Source organism: Hibiscus syriacus, unplaced genomic scaffold (assembly GCF_006381635.1).
Source record: "Hibiscus syriacus cultivar Baekdansim isolate YM2019G1 unplaced genomic scaffold, ASM638163v2 tig00111976_pilon, whole genome shotgun sequence".
NCBI lineage: Eukaryota > Viridiplantae > Streptophyta > Magnoliopsida > Malvales > Malvaceae > Hibiscus > Hibiscus syriacus.
In genome coordinates this window covers 226676-237986 of record NW_024063226.1, presented here as the reverse complement: position 1 = coordinate 237986, position 11311 = coordinate 226676, and the positions used below count along the sequence as shown (strand labels likewise).

The window sequence follows — 11311 nt, the reverse complement described above, 5'->3', positions numbered from 1 at the left end:
TCTCAAAGTATATGGATAAAAAAAAAGTAGAGAGACTAAATAGAGGGACTTGGAGCATATTTTAAACCTAATTTTAGTAGTAACTCATAGTTTCCAAAACCATCAGAATCCCAACTAGATTCTCATTGCAGTTTAATTTTGGAACTAGGATAATTAATAATAGCGCTCCCTTGACAAGCACAGTGGAAGCAGCATGTATGAGTTCCGACTTTCAACAATACACGGCAATTGTGCTTGGGTAGGGCATTGAAAAAAATGAATTTTTTCATTTAGAGTGTGCATACTGCAATATTATTCTTCTAAATAGGGTGAATGTTACAGTGTTTAGGAAGACGCTTGGACTAACTAGCATCATTAGCAGAAGACACACAAGACACAGCGTCTTCCCCTTGCTTGTTTGGAGAATACGTCAGATCTTCCGGCGTTTTGTCCTAGCGTCTTCCCAAAGCATTGTAGAAATCACTCCACTTAAGAAAATAAAATTTGCACCACCCCTTACACAAAAATTCATTTTTCCCAAGGGAATTCTTTTTCTTACTTTTGAATCTTCCCAAACCAAGTTGGGGCTTTGCCTTCACAATTCTACAATATTTTCTCAAAAAGGCACAACTTCGGGGAGGGGACATTATCATGTGATGTATCGTTCATCTGCAAAATGCTGAGTTGGTAAAATATAAACCATCCTCTTTAATCCTGTATTTGAACTATCCGAATTACAAACAAGAAACCTGCCAATAATTACAATTGTTCAACGTGGTTAGTAATTGCATCGGGGCAAGATTGCGCTTGTAAAAGCTCTAACCGGTTGAATGGCGGTGCAAACTGCAGTATGTAATCCTCATCTAATGCCAACAGAAGAAACCAGTCATTATCTAAAATATCAGCAACATCAGATTACTGAGATGACAAAATGCAAAACTTCCATGGTGCTCGATGTTATTTAATCATATAAACAACTATACATTCCCATAAAAAACAACCGAAAGGGCTGAAGCACATGTTGAAAGAGAAATGGAAGTTAGAATCTTAGTCTCTTTGACTGTTCCGTAAAGCCAACATAATACTTCATCAGCAAATGCCAGGCAGACTCCTCCCTAAAGATAAGTTTTAAATAAGAGAGGAACGATATATTAATAGAACAAAGAATCAATGTAATTCCAAAACGGGGAAAACAAGTTCGGTGCATGTATATAAGCACAACCTTTGTTGCAAGTCAGTAGTTCTTCACTATCAACGGGTAATACCTTTGGCTATACAAATGGGAATACAATTTTTGTAAAAAATAATCAACTCATTAGAAGCATTTGCTGTAGTACATAATACCTGCCAGTAGTTCTTCATTTTCACTCGATGAGTGATGTCTTTGGTTCTAAGTCTTTCAGTGCGTACAAGTCGCCCTGAATCATCCCTACACGAAACATGTCAACGGAAAACTTCATATTTAATTGAAAAAGATAAAAGCCTACTACAAACAACACCATGGAACTGAACCGCTCAGGCATCGCTTTCTAGATAAATACAGCTAAGCATTTTTAGAGAAGAGAGTGCACGTGCAGAAACAATTTTTTGTTATTTATCTCCTATGTTAGAGCTAAACTTGTCATAGAACGAAGTGATTTTATAGCCAAAGTAAAGAAAGAGTGACATCTTAAGGCAATTGAAGTTAGCACGAAATGCAAACAGAAATTACCTAAATCCAATAACAATATAAGGAACGCCTGCCAGGAAAGATTGAATCTGACAATAAAACAACCAAGTTATTTTCTCTACAAATAAAGGCTAATTTGAAAGGGAAGAATGTCTTTTCTCAGTAAACCTTTTAAAAATGCCATTTCCCAAGAATTTCTGATAAAACAAACTAATGAAATAAGAATCTGAAAATAAGATTTATAATTTTCATGCAAAACTTCATAGATAATCCAGGCACAATCAATAGTCCATTAGACCAAAAAAAAACATACCCAGAACTTCAACAGTTTCTCTCTTTCATATTTTCCTCTGTATGATAATCCAACTGCAAAGGCAGTGACACATTCATGAGTTATGCAAGTAAAACTGTTACAATAATGAGAAGGCAGCAAGCGAAGCATAGAGCATCACAAACCATTAAGTTAGTTACATATTTACCTCACGACTTGTTTTCAACTCCACATAAAATCTTCTTCCCTCATCTGTTGAATCACAACAATCCATTTCAGCACCCATCAGAATATGTCATGCACGAGAGAAGGCAGAGAAGAAGAAGTTAGACTCGAAGAAAGTAATTTGGGAATTACTAAGGAAGGGTTAGGGATTGAGAGTAAATCAATTGGGAAATTTAGGGATTGGATGAAAGAGGAGAGTGCACGTGGGAAGCAAGTGATTATTAAAACAATAGATATAAAAAGGGAAGTCCATTACCTATGCAGCAAGAACCGGCCTGCAATCCAGCCAACAGCCCAAAGGAGGAAAATATTTAGTTCTTATCTGCAGGGAATCTGTTAGAAGTTAGTTATACAGCTGTCACTTTCACAATTGCCATAGTACATTGTAATGCAAATAAAACCGTGTACTGGGGAAGAAAGAAATCACCTGATGAATGAATGAAATTCTGATTTCTGAAATCTCTATGCTTTTCTTCTTCTAAAACCTTTATTCCTTCGATTTTTCCTTCTCTATTCTCCTCAGTTCATAACAAATTGGTATACAGAGCCATCACTCCTAGCAATCAACGCTTGAGTATGCCAAAAAGAAACCAAACAATGCCAGAAAATCCTGATCTTTCTGCCATACGAAAACAACTTGAAGATTTAACAGCTTTGATGAAGCAATCACAGGATGAAACTAATCCTCCTAAATGGTGGAAAAAGCAGGAAAGCAGATTGAGTACGTTGGAATCTAAACTGGAAACAAATCAAAGATATGTGGAGCAGATCTTACATATTCTGAATGATAAAAAGAGTGAGCAAAAGCAAATTAATGGGGACTGCTTTACTCAACTACAGGAACAACAAATTCATGGGGAAAAGGAATGGGTCAACTTTCACTGGGTGAGTCTAAACCCATTTTCCTCACTCCTAAAAGGATGTTATCGTGGCAATAGAAGGAACATATAACGTTTCTCAAATGTTCGATAAAATGTCAGCAAGTGTAGCTAGTGTTGTATTTCCATCTATCACCAGCACCATGAAAGCTAATTCACGGCTGCAGCAGAACGTCAGTCTGGTTCGATACACCAAACTGATTTCGCGAGAAAATCGACTGCAGCAGAACGTCAGTCTGGTTGGATACACCAAACTAATTTCGCGAGAAAATCAAGAATTGCCTATGTCGGTTCAAGTTGCTACCTTTCAACCATTTGTCGTGGATTTATCCAGACTCTTGGAGGGCGAGACTCAAATGGTTATAAACTCACAAAAACAATTAGTTGATTTTCCTTCAAAGGCAAAGGTGGTTTATTTTCTACAGTGTCAAACAGCTGGTAACTCAAATAAGCTGAATTCTCTAGTTCAATCCATGCTTAGAGAAATTTATTTCATGATGTTTATGACTACCAATGAACATATTTCGACCCTTGATCCTTATGTGTTTAGACTTTTGTGGATGGGACGGAGTATAATTTATTTGGTTAGGAATTGGAGTGTGAATCAAAGGTTGCACCTTACGCTTTCTATTCTGTTGAAGTTGGGTATACCGAGCATTTTCAGTGGTCTCCTAAAATTATTTCATGACTCCAAGAATGCACTGGGTAGTCTCTGTTTTGGCATAGATTGTTTTCATGCATGGTGCAACTTGAAAGTCAATGGGACTAGGAAGAAACTAAGTAGTCCTAAAGGTCAGGGGGAACAACAAATTAAATTTCATCCGTGCATAATCCGAACATTAAAGAGAAAAGGTTTTCTTGTTATTTATATGTCTGTTGGGCATGAACAGATTGTGGTAACTTATTTAGGTGGATATAGGTATATTGTTGGCTATAATTTTGAAAGAATGAGAAGTTCTATCCATCATTCCAAGTCTGAAAGTGGGCCGTTGGGTACAGGCAACAATCCTTTTGTTGCAAAGAAGAATAATGTTGTGAGTTATGAGGTGGAAAAGGGTAAAAGAGTGGACTGCAGAAGCAAGGAAAAGAATGAAAAGGTTGTCTCTGGTCGAGTCACTAGATCAAGAAGTTCTGCTCAACCTTCCATGTCTATGAGTGGGCTTTCAGGTGCAGGCAACACTTCTACTGTTTCTAAACAGGATGGTACGGTACCAGCAGAATCCATCTGCAAATCAAGACAACAGCTTGATGTTCATGAGTTATTGGAGTCAAAATTTGTCAGACCTGTTTATAATACTGTATATTGTGGTGTGAAAACTGAAGAAAGAGGACAATGCCGGAGCAAAGCAAGGAGTGAAGATGTTTTCACAAGGTCAAGAAGTTATGTTCAATCTCCAAAATTTGAGAATAGATCAACAGGTGCAGAAAAAAGTTCTACTGTTGCAAAGCAGGATAATATTGTGCTAACAGAATCCATTAAAAAATCAGGACTAGAGCATGTTGTTGTTGAGTTATTGCAATCTGTCAAACTAATTGATGATGATGTAACCTGTATGGTAGAAAAGCAAGAAAAAGGTCGATTTCAGAGCAAGGATCATCTGAAGGAGAGGGGAATTTGTAGTGTTGGAAACTATACAAGGTATAGTGCAAATATCATGTTAAGTGGGTTGGTGGCAGATAAGAAAATTATGTTTACTCATATAATGGAATATGAGGGTGTATTACGTTGGACTATTCTGGATTCAAAGATATACTATAGGGAGGAAGAATATTCTAGTTGCTATGAAGGATCAACTCTCCTTAGTTGGTATGGAGAAATTATTGACAGAACAATCATTCTCATCAATGCGGTTAATGCTAAAACTTATGAGGACTAATGCAGATTATAACAGTCCTTTGTTATTTGGGTACACATCGGTTCGATCAGATTCAGCTGCTGGAGAACTTAGATTGTCTGAATCAATTGAAATTTTTTCCTTAAACTTCAAATGGTAGAGATGCTTGCTCTTATCGGAAAAGAAATAGAAGGTGGTGAACTAAATATTGTTGAAGTGATTCCAAAAGTTGAAACCCAACAGTGGGTTTGGGGCAAATATAAGAAAGATGTGGGGTATAAGTTTGGGTCTACTGAAGTTGGTCACAATGGAAACTTGGTGAACTACAAAGCTTTGAACGATTATTGTTCCAGTTTCAATACTAGTCAGAATTTAATCTTTTGGAGTGCTCTAATCTTGCAGCTGCCAATCCACGACCCATGCTTAGCTATTGGGTTTCTACCTCTTTATTCTGTTGGTCTTCGAGTTGGGCAACTTGTTACATTGAAACGGAGAAATGAGAGCCCAAAAGATATAGGGAAGAACAAAGTTTCACAAAACAATCATGGGGTGTTGTATGAAGTGAATGTGAATTTCGATAAACCACCTACTCTGCTATGGTGTTTAGAATTCACAGTGCATAAGGTCCCAGATATATTGCAGAACGGAATTAAACAACATGCTGATAAAAATCGAAGTGAACGACAGTTTCAAATTGGAGAAGAAGTATACCTAAGATTGCAATCTTTCTGCCAGAATTTACTCGTACGATGGATGAACTTGAACTCAAATCACGATACTTGGGAAGCTCATACCAGTCTCATGTCTCGGTTTCCAAGTTTCGATCCTTGGGGACAAGGATCTACTCGTGGAGGGGGTAATGTCAACACGAGAGAGAAGGCAGAGAAGAAGAAGTTAGACTCGAAGAAAGTAATTTGGGAATTACTAAGGAAGGGTTAGGGGTTGAGAGTAAATCAATTGGGAAATTTAGGGATTGGATGAAAGAGGAGAGTGCACGTGGGAAGCAAGTGATTATTAAAACAATAGATATAAAAAGGGAAGTCCATTACCTATGCAGCAAGAACCGGCCTGCAATCCAGCCAACAGCCCAAAGGAGGAAAATATTTAGTTCTTATCTGTAGGGAATCTGTTAGAAGTTAGTTATACAGCTGTCACTTTCACAATTGCCATAGTACATTGTAATGCAAATAAAATCGTGTACTGGGGAAGAAAGAAATCACCTGATGAATGAATGAAATTCTGATTTCTAAAATCTCTATGCTTTTCTTCTTCTAAAACCTTTATTCCTTCGATTTTTCCTTCTCTATTCTCCTCAGTTCATAACAAAATATGATGAGCCCCTAATTTGGTTTTAATCACTGAACAGTATTCAACATTGGCATCAACATGATGTATCCCTTCACCATCATCTCTTCTTGGATCTTCAGTGGCAAGGCTCTCAAAAGAATACCCCCAATAACATCTAAATTAAAAAAAATCAAAAGTGATGCAATTAGAACTTTAAGTCAATTAAATAAGCAATAAAAGAAATAAGCAAGCCCGCACACCACCTCGACGCCTTTGATTCCTTCATGTTACTGAGGGAAATGTAATGAGGATGATGATGATGATGATTGGGATGTTATAGAAGTCTTGGTACCTTCGATGATCCAACTCACTCCGTGGCCGCTCTGGCAGTTTATGCACGTCAAGATAGACAACACCATTCCGTTTGTGCACTCCCATTTCCCAAGGCTCATTTTTAATGTAAGCAGTAGCCATGATCTGCACGACAATAAGAGACATCCAATGAAATACATAAAAGAAAGTGGTTTATCATCCATCAAATTCATAAATGAAAACTAGGATAAATGCCATCACTTATTGGTGAAAAAGACTAGTGGTATTGAGGATGTTCATATAAGAGTAATAGACAGACGAACAAAGATTCTCTATGCTTGTGTAACATGCAAGAGTAAAAGACAAATGAACATAGATTATCTATGCATGTGTAATTCAAGTCATACAAAAGAAGAGTGTGCATTCTTCCTACAGAAGCAATTACCTTATTAAGATTGTTGCGAAAAGTCTGCAAAAGTGTAGGGAATACTATTAGATGATATCCTTAATAAAAGCATTAAATGACAAATTCATAGGTCAACAAGTATCATTTTCCATACGGACCATACCACAAAATGAATGTTTTGAAGGGGGATATTTTTGTCCCTTATGCAAGCAAGGTCACAAAACCCTCAGAACCTAATTCTGGTCCAGGAAAAATCACAAGGTTGGAACCATTGATTAGACCTCATACAAAACACCAATGAAATGTGTAAATAAACACAAGTTCTTGTATAATGTATCACCGCTACAAGACAATTTCAACATGATCAATTTCCAACTTTTCATGAATAAACCATACCTTTTTTCTCAGTAAAAGTATCAAAACCTTGATTAAGATCAGCCCCAATCTCTTCAGTAATAAGACGCTTAAAAAGCCTCTGGTGATGCAAACAATAAAGAAACATACAAATTGGGCTAATGAGGAAGACAACAAGGAAAATATAAGACCTACTGAAAAAATACTATGCTAATATCCATTAATATTACCAAGCTGCGGTCATCAAAGTAGACATCTCCACCTTCTACATGGCTATAGCAAGCAAGTTCACATGGCTGTCAAATTTAGTTACTGCATTTAGCTAAAAGTAGCCCACAAAAAAATTACCTGACAACATGTGTATGCACATGTATACAGAAGTAAATAATTTTCTCGTTTTAAAGGGTATCTAAAGGCATAATATAATTCGAAGCAGACACTATTGGCCATGTCAACAAGAAGATGATAAAAATATAGATAAACTAAATAAAACATGTGAAATATCCTGACAACCATCTTCACTATATCTAAAAGGGAAACAGGTCATTCGGGAAAACAAATTTGCCTTATTTTGGTATATCAAACCATAATTTTTTTAATATCATTAAGGAAAAAGAAAAAGACAGCAATGCATTTTCTAGACAATGTCTCTTCACTCTTTAAAAACTTTAACTCAGAAACAAAGCATTCATCACGATGTCCATTAGCAAATTTGTTGCCATACCCATAACCTTGCCTCGGAGGATAACCAGGACGGCAAAGGATACCAGCGCCTCTATCATTGTGCCAACGACCTCGTCCAAAATCTCCCCTGCCCGGGTTATTAGTAGTACGAATAACAGGCAACACTGCAAAAGAATAGTGATAAAGAAGATTGTCACCCTTTTAAGCAGGTAACAAAAGATTCAACCAATGATCAATTCAATTATTCAGTGTATATTACAAGATTTGCAGGCAAAGCTAATCTAAGTATTCCTGCATAACATTCTCAAATTCTTTTCCTCACATTTCTTCAAATAAAGCAATTGAATAACGCATATTTATTCTTGTGATCTTACAATTCAAAAACATTCAGCAAACAGATGAAAAGGAGTTCATAACATCTCCTATTAACTTGTAGTATATTAAATTTAGCTGTACAAATCTCCTATACAAGGAATCGGTATACTTCCAAATCCCCAATTAAGTTCCAAAGTGACTGAATCTAATAGAAAAACAATGAATTAAAGAATTACCAGGAATAGAGAAAGGGCTAGTGGCAGAGGTTTTACAGTACTCTTCATTATCAGACCCAAAAAGATCCTTTTCATCCTCATCTTCATCCTCTTCAAAGCCAAAAATACTCCTTTCAATGTTCTCATGATAGTCACAATTAGTGGTATTAACATTGGCTACTTCTCCGATTTCCTCTTCTCCTCCGCTGCCAGCGCTTCCACTGGCGCTGCTGCTGTCTCCACCTCCGCTTCCGTTGGATGAAGAAGAAGCCGACGACGATGATGAAGCGGAGGATGACGATGAAGACGAATGGGAGGAAGATGATTCACGGGAACCATCGCGGTTGTCGTTGTCATGGTCATCTCCAGAGAGGTCGACATCTTGTTCTGAGAAATCCATGTCGGAGGATAATTCGTTTTTTGGTTTTCTTTGTTGCTCTCTTTTTCTCCCCCAAAACTTAAGGTCCAAACTGAATTTCTTCTCATTGATTATAACAGTTCCTTTTGGTGTCCACTCGGTGGCAAATCATGGCGAGTTGACTCAGTTCTATTATTTTATTCATGATATTTTCATTTGATTTTGTTTTCGACATAAATGCAAAATGAAATTTCGATGGCATAATTTTATTTAATTTAATACTAAATATTTTATTTAAAAATTTTGATTTAAAATGTAAGAGTTAGATTTAGATTTAGATTTAGATTTAGATTTAGATTTAGATTTAGATTTAGATTTAGAGATGTTATACATTCGGTCTTTAGAAATTTTTAAATCTCCATCAAATTAGACTCGTTTTCTTCCAACTGAGGTCTTTCGATGAGACTCTCCACCTATCAGAGTTCCGAATATGACATCCTCTTAATATAGGTTTTTAGTCAATTGAAGTGTATAAATATGTACTCTCACACGTTAACATAATACATTAAGGCGAAATCCAAGATTTTACTACCAAATCTACTTAGCCTATTGATCAAAAGATAGTCATAATAACCCCATGGTTGACACACGTACCAAAGACCACTATAAATATCCCTAATCAAGATTAAAGGGAGGATGGGTCATTCATTACCACGATTGACTCTTCTTCTTCTCTCACGATGACCTATTCTCTTTTTCTCCCAGACACCGACCAACAATCGCTCTCTTATCGATTGTGACTCTCTACTCAAATCAAAAGAATAAAATGCTCACGTTTTATGAGATTTGTCATCAAAAATTGGTGTGGTGAGCATGGACAAACCTCATGACCAACGAAATTAGTCGAAATCTCACCTAAAAAAACAATTATCCTTATCTTCCCCCAAAACAACCATCACCATCCCTAACTGGAATATTAAAGCAAGCCAAATATGTCGATGAAAGGAAAAATAAAGGTGAAAGGGGATGACGTAAGCTACACTGCAAGTCCTCTTCACCAAAAGTAATCTTCCCATGGACTTTGTTACTTGGAACCTATATGACACCTCTTAATTGGGGATCCAAGTATAAAAACAAAAGGTTTTAGCTATAGAGAGGCAGACCGACCAAGGAGCACCGAATTGCAATGCCTCACATCTAGTCGTGACAAGGTGGAAAGGCTCAGTAGCGCATACAAGGAAGCATCCTTGAAGATCACAATGAGTCACACCTTGGATGACTATACTTGCAAGAGTGACATAGAAAAGCACACGCAACCACTATAATACCCCTCCATAAAGTCTCATGGGTATCAACAAGCCTCACATCTCGAACAAGTAAAAAATATGGACTAGCATGTTTCTGGCATGATTACCTTCGTGTGAAACTGCAACAAAGTACCAATGTACATCTTAATCATGTATTTAGAAAACCTCTCTCCTAGGATAACATTTAATTTTATAGTACATAATGAATACGAGCATCTTTGGTATCTCCTCTTTGGCCCAAATTGTTAGAGTATGCCTAAAGACCAATCATATGATGATTTTATTCACATATTTTGTTACCGTATTATTAAATAAAGACATTACCGTTATATTTTATATTTTTATGTATTAAATAAAATAAAAGATAATAATGTCCATATAATAATATGATTATTATTGAAAGGTCCTTAGTTGAGTATTATTATGGGCATGAACAATAATAATGCGTTTAAAGGCTAATATGTTATTGATTGATGACAATGAGTTTTCATTGACATAGAGATGTCAGAATCAACGCATGAATATGTCATTAAAGAACGACATATTGGATTGACCCACTATGAGCATATGTCTTGGATTATTATTTGGCGGTCACATCATTGCTCATGGTGATGACTATATCATGATTCTTAGACTTAAGATCATTACTATCTCAACATATATTGTTGTATGTTCTGATACAATTAACCATGTTCTGTAACTGGTTCCACTATAAAGACTGATATTGTACATATCACGATAGATGTAGTGAATGTGAATGATCAAGATAAGATTTGTCCTTCCTACATAATAAGAAATATATCACAAAACATTTGATTGAGTGGGAGTAGAAATGCATGGCCATGCTCAAATAAGTTGATATGAGATGTCACAAATTATTCGTTCATTATAGTTGACTCTATATATCAAGAAAGAATATATGGGCTATACAAGTGTGACTTTTCCAAGAATTGTGTCTATTCTATATGTAAAGGACAAAATGATATAATACATAAAAGAGGTAGTCATGAAGGTGTTATGTCGAATCATGACATCCTGAAACTTAGATGACAATGATATATTGCTAGATGTCACTCATTGTTTGTAATATTATAATGGTTCTAATATTACTACTAATATTACAAGAACCTACAGGGTCACACCCGAGGGTTGAGATGAGTAAATTATATTAAGATACACGTGTACAATTTTTTCATACTTAAATTAAAATATATAA

General features: G+C 36.2%; 1 long non-coding RNA gene and 1 pseudogene across 2 annotated transcripts; both read right to left on the bottom strand.

Moving 5' to 3' along the window:
• Window positions 1-567: 567 nt before the first annotated feature.
• Window positions 568-8871, bottom strand: LOC120173590 (annotated as a pseudogene).
• LOC120173591 lies at window positions 2227-5695 on the bottom strand. Of its 2 annotated transcripts, none has more exons than XR_005521084.1 (3): window positions 5569-5695; window positions 2572-2832; window positions 2227-2477 (listed from the first exon to the last, which is right to left on the bottom strand). It is a non-coding gene; the product is annotated as an uncharacterized LOC120173591 (long non-coding RNA). The 2 variants fall into 2 exon arrangements; XR_005521085.1 differs by having other exon boundaries at window positions 2227-2466.
• Window positions 8872-11311: the final 2440 nt, after the last annotated feature.